The 6,072-nt window shown below is 39.8% G+C and overlaps 1 protein-coding gene across 1 annotated transcript in view; it reads right to left on the bottom strand.

The window, feature by feature from the left end:
• The window catches only part of LOC127203198 (carcinoembryonic antigen-related cell adhesion molecule 3-like), a 64,302-nt gene that overhangs the window by 43,171 nt on the left and 15,059 nt on the right, over positions 1 to 6,072 (bottom strand).

Here is a 6,072-nt window from a genome sequence, read left to right as displayed (position 1 = left end):
CACACAGGACTGATGCTGCCAAGACACCAGTTATCCATGTGAGATGAGGGAAGGTACTGCTCATCTTTTCCACTAGACATAACTAGAATCTAAATGGTTTTGATGCACAGTTTGTTTGATTCACAGATGTAAAATTGATCACAAAGGTATGACTGGACTCTATTCTGACAGTGGCTTTCACAATGTGAAGTTGTACAAAATTCTTTTTCCTGTTAACAATTCTTGAGACGTATATGGGATTTTCCACTTTGGTCATATCTATCTGGACAATTAAGTGGCACAAAGTATACTCATATTGTCATTTGCCATCAACATTGTCCACTCTCAAATCCTTTTTAAACACATCACTGTGTAAATCCATCTACTTCTGTCTCTATGTATGTAAAAAACAGAGCTTCTAATTGTGGTCAATATAAGTTTACTGAAGTACAACTCAGGAGGGTGTGTTTGCTCATGAGTTCCAGAAACTTCTCTAGATTCTTTAAGACTGTCTACAAAAAAGTTCAGGTCATGTATAGATATATTTTACAGCTGATCAACTGTCTTCCTTACATTTCTTTTAGTTGCCTAATAGTTCTGTCTAAGACTCCTAAGTGAATACTGAGCAGAAGTGGCCACAGCAGCATCCAAGTGTCAATCCTCTCTTAGAAAGAATACAGTCACTTGACCCACCAAGTACTGGTTGGATGTAGGTTTCCATGTGCACTCCTAATGAACTGGCATATTCTTCTATCCCTAGCTACTTCTTTCATCATTAAAATATTCACTTTACCTGGCGGTACTGTCACACACCTTTAACTTCAGCATTCTTGAGGCAGAGGCAGGAAGATCACTGTGAGTTTGAGGTTAGGCTGCTCTACAAGCAAAGTGCAGGACAACCAGGGCTAGAAGGGGAAACCCTGTCTTGAAAAACCAATGAGCCAATCAAACAAACAAACAAACGATAATATAAAATGGCAATAATCTATTGCACCTGGGCTGGTGAGCCAGGCGTTTGATAGGTGTGATAGTCACCACACCTGGCTTTTGCCCCTATTTTCTACAGGTTACATTAGCAGTATTCTCCTGAACCTCAAGAAATCTCTCTACAAGATCCACAGATATGAGAGAAAAAATGTTAAAACCATGGCCACAAAGTGGCTCTAGTGAAAGCCTGCCCTGACACTTAACATTTGTAGATCATTCCTAGATTCATATTTTATCCTTAAGGAATCAGTGGCTCATGTCAGTCATCATGAACCACATGAACAGAATGACTCATTTTATTTTCATTTGGAGAACTGAACTGAAAGAAGAGGTTTCTTGTCACACATCAAGTCCTGAGGACAGGCTTTGAGGCTTCTCAGTAAAGCGATATGTTAACTCTCAGCACCACCTATTTGTAGTATCCATGGTGGGTGCTTTCTTATATTGAGCATTGGAGGTCAGTGCATCTTGAAGGGACACACCACCATTCGCTGCAATGTGGTCCTAGGTCTATTTATCATCATCAAACTCTGTAGCTCAGCTCACACATGACAAAGTCTGTGCTTCTCCCATGCAGCACTTGAAGTCTGAGTATCTCTGAATACACAGATCCCCTGCATCTGCCTGAGATTTGCCTCCTCAGACATTTACTGTGGTCTCAGTTTGGGAAGGCCAGATTTCAACACTAGTGAAAAAAACCTTACAAGTATCAGAGGTACCATACAGGGCATTCACCACTGTGTTGTCTCTGCAGCATTGTTACATACAACCATAAGGAACAACTTCTGTCCAGTGGAAAGCGAGCATTTGGTAGCATTGATAGGTGAACATGAAACTCATGAGATAATCTATGCTGTGGCAAATAAGAGCCTCTCAGAAGGTGATAGACTGAGGATGTCTGAGGGAAACAGGACTCTCCGTTTTCTCAGTATCATTCAGACTGATTCAGATCACTATAAGTGTGTAATCCATAATCCAATGAGCACAACACAGCATGATCTAGTCAACAAATGATAGTTTAGGTTCAACCATAGGTACAACTATGAAAGTTCTCAGGGCCAGAGACAGTCACTCTGTTCCTTTTAGTTTCATGACAGAGAACAACCTATATGAACACCAATGTTAGCCATGTCATCTGGTGTTTGCTCACACACATCCATCAAAGTGCATCTTGGAGCAAAGAATGACATAGAGGGAATTTTCTTACCTTAATAAGCTCAGAGTTAGCTACTGTAATGGAGAAATGTGACATCTCATGTTCAGTTAACACACGTGAGTATAGTTGAGGGTTGTCAGTATGTAAGATGTTCTAGCACTGGAATCCAGCTGTGTGCTTGGCAAAGAAGCAGCTGTTTATTCAGTAGACTCCAAGCCCTGCTTGGATGGTATTTTTAGAGTTCTATATGGCTTTAATATCAACTGTAGCATTTGAAGTACAGAAACATTGTCTCTGGTGAGTCCACTTTTAGGTTTTTTTCTCTTTACTCCATAAACATAGCCTTAACTCTTCTTATATGAGCCAACTATGAATTTAGTTTATTTTTGTATAGCAGTGATAAAACACCATGATCACGCCAACCTACAGTGAAAATAATTTATTAGGATTTATGGTCCACCAGGGCAGGGCAGCACGGCAGTAAGCTTCAAGCACTGTGGTACGAGCAGGAAGGTAGGGTTGTCAGCTCTTGAACTACAGGCACAATGCAGACAGACTGATTTGGAAATGCTTCATAGTTTTCTAGTCTCAAGGCTTGTCCAAGTGGCCGTCTTCTAGCAGAAGTCATCCTAAAACTCACCAAACATCACCACCAGCTGTGGACCTAGTGTAAATATGGCCGAGACCTATGGGGGACATCTCTTATTTAAACCACCGCAAGGGAAAACATCATCCACTTTCTATGCAGTCTCTAACTGATCTGCCAAATTCTCTTGCCTTGTCAATGCAAAGCCTCATAGAGCCTCACCAGAGCTCTTTATCCTCAACATTATTTCTAAAAATGGTACCTAATACATAACTCTGCCACTGGTCACAGTAAGATGATAGACGAGAAAATCATAGTCCTTTGTTCTAATTGGAATCCTGAGGTGTCAGTACCAATATTGGATTTCAAAATATTTTGAACTTCTGAAAAGATAAAGTAGTTGGCTCTTAGGTTGTTTCTGTGTATCAGCAAATCCCCAGTCTCCCCAACCTTGCTTCCCTGATTTCTACTGTCCAACTATGAACCCAGCCTGGAATGTGACTACAGTGTCTGCCAGCCTTGTCCAGTCTCATGTAGTCCAAAGGACTTTCCAGGGGGCAAAGTGTCTTTAGGGGATAGTTGATTTCTTTTTCTCTCAACTTGATGACTTTTTGCCTCCGTCATTAATTTTTACAACAGTCCCTATATAGAGAAGCCACCAGGAGTTTTGAAACATACTCACATTTCCTGTATCTCACATGACAGGAGAAAACACCCCATGGATGGGGACTAGCATTTCAGAGTTCTTCTCCCTCGCAGATCAGTCTCCCATGGTGACTGGCTTATGCTGTGGGTGAAGAGTGTCTCTAACAGCTCTATTATAGGTCAGAGTAAGACCTGTCCCCAATGACTTGGCATTTTCTTCTTCTTTGAAAACTATTTACTTATTTTAACTTTTAATTGTTTCTTGTGAATTACACATTGTGATCCCCGGCCCAAGTTACCTCTCTGACTATTCATATCTTCCTTCCACCCTTGCAACATCCACAGAAATACAAAACAAAACAAAATCCCACCTTCTTCAGCTTTCCTGGAGCCCATGCCAGCCCCAGGGATTCCAGGTATGACCCTTCAGCAAGCCTTTCAACTCTTCTTAAAAGCAGACCCAACCAGCCTTAAACTGCACCCTTTCCTTGGGCACCATATTCTGGCCCATATCTTCAGCAGAAATACTCTGTTTTTGTGGAGGCCACTCTGGTTCTAGAGACCACAACAGCAACATTGCCACCCTAAGCCTCAGAGGTCACACAGGCCACAAAAAGCCCAATGTGTAAACTCCACTGGAAGTTAAGACTAGTTGATGACTTGAAGCACAGTCTACTTAGGCCAGAAGACCTTGGAAAAAACAGAAACCAAGGGAAAATATCCAAACCCCACCCATCCAATAAAGAGAAACTCAGCTATCAGCACCTAGAGATATAATAACTCAAAACTGATATGACTAGAGGCTAGCATAAGAACACTATAAATAACAGCCAGGGCAACATGGTACCATTAGAGTTCAGCTACAGAAAGACCTGGATATTCAAACTCAGCTGAAATACAAAGAATGACCTTAAACTAAACATTATGAAGATTATAAAGGTCTTTAAGGAGGAAATGATAAATCCCTTAAAAAAAAAAAACAGAAAAACACACACAGGTGAAATAAATGAATAACTGTTCAAGCCCTAAAAGCAAAAATAGAAACAGTAAAAAAGCACAAACTGAGGGAACCCTGAGGATGAAAAATCTAGGCAAGCGAACTGGGACTACAGACACATGTGTCACTAACAGAGAGATGGAATAGAATCTCAGGTATAGAAGATATAATAGAAGAAAATGATACTCTGTTCAAAGAAAATATTATTGTTAAAATGTTCCTGACATGAAACATCCAAGATATCCAGGGCACTATGAAAAGACCAAACCTAAGAATAATTGGAATATGAGAAGATTTCTAGTACAAAGGCCCAAAATAATTTTAACAAAATCATATAAGAAAATGTCCGTAACTTAAATATACGCCCACAAATGTAAAAGATGCTTACAAAACAAAAAGTAGATTGGACCAAAAAAGAAACACCCCATACCACACAGTAACTGAAACAATAAACATTCAACTAAGAAAGAATATTAAAAGCAGCAAGGCAAAAGGACAAGCAACCCATACACACAATAACTGAAACAATAAACACTCAACTAAGAAAGAATATTAAAAGCAGCAAGGCAAAAGGACAAGCAAAATTAAGGTGAGCTATAAGAATCATACCTGACTTCTCAGAAGAGATCTAAAACCAGAAGTGCCTGGGCAGATGTCTTGCAGACTCTAGGGATCCACATATGCACCCCAGACTACTATACTGAGTGTCAGTTTCAATCACCACAGATAGAGTAAACAGGACATTCCAAGGCAAAACCAAAATGAATCAATATCTATCTACAAATCTAGCCCCACAGAAAACACTAGAAGGAAAACTCCACACAAGGAGGTGAGCTACAACCAAGAATACACAAGAAATAAGTAATTTCACAGCAGATAAACAAAAAAAAGAAACACACACACAAACACACACACTCCACCACCACCACCCCACCACCAACAACCACACTACCACCACCAACAACAACAACAAACCCACTACCACCACCACCACTATCAAAGTAACATGAATTAACAATCAGTGGTCATTACTACTTATCTACATCAGTGGACTCAATTCCCCAATAAAAAGGCACAGGCTAACAGAAGCAATGAAGAAATAGAATCCATCCTTCTGCAGCACACAAGTAAAACACTTCAGTAACAAAGGTAACATTACCTCAGGAAAAAGACTGGAAAATGATTTTCCCAGCCAATGAACCTAAGAAGCAAGATGGTGTAGTTATTATGATATCTATTAAAATATGCTGTCAACCAAAATTAATCAAAAGAGATGAAGGAGAAAACTACATACTCATCAAAGGAAAATCTCCTCCATATGACATCACAATTCTGAATATCCCTGCCTGAAATACAAGGGTACTAACATTCACAAAAGAAGCATTAGTAAAGCTTAAATTACATATCAATCCACACACATTAATAGTGGAAGACTTCAACACCTCACTCTCACCAATTGATAGGTTATCAAGACAGATATTGAACAGAGATATGATGAAATTAATGGACCCTATGACTCAAATGGGTCTAACAGCTATCTACTGATCATTTCACCCAAACACAAAAGAATACACCTTCTCAGCACATCATGGACCCTTCTCCAATCTTGACTATACTCTTGGTCTCAAAGCAAGTGATGCAAAGAAACTAAAATAATCCCCTGTATCTTGTCATACCACCATGGGCTAAGCTGGACTTCAACAACAACAGAAAGAACAGAAA

Source organism: Acomys russatus, chromosome 19 (genome assembly GCF_903995435.1).
Source record: "Acomys russatus chromosome 19, mAcoRus1.1, whole genome shotgun sequence".
NCBI lineage: Eukaryota > Metazoa > Chordata > Mammalia > Rodentia > Muridae > Acomys > Acomys russatus.
Note: the sequence above shows the minus strand (reverse complement) of the source record. Positions and strands in the feature narration are given on the sequence as shown.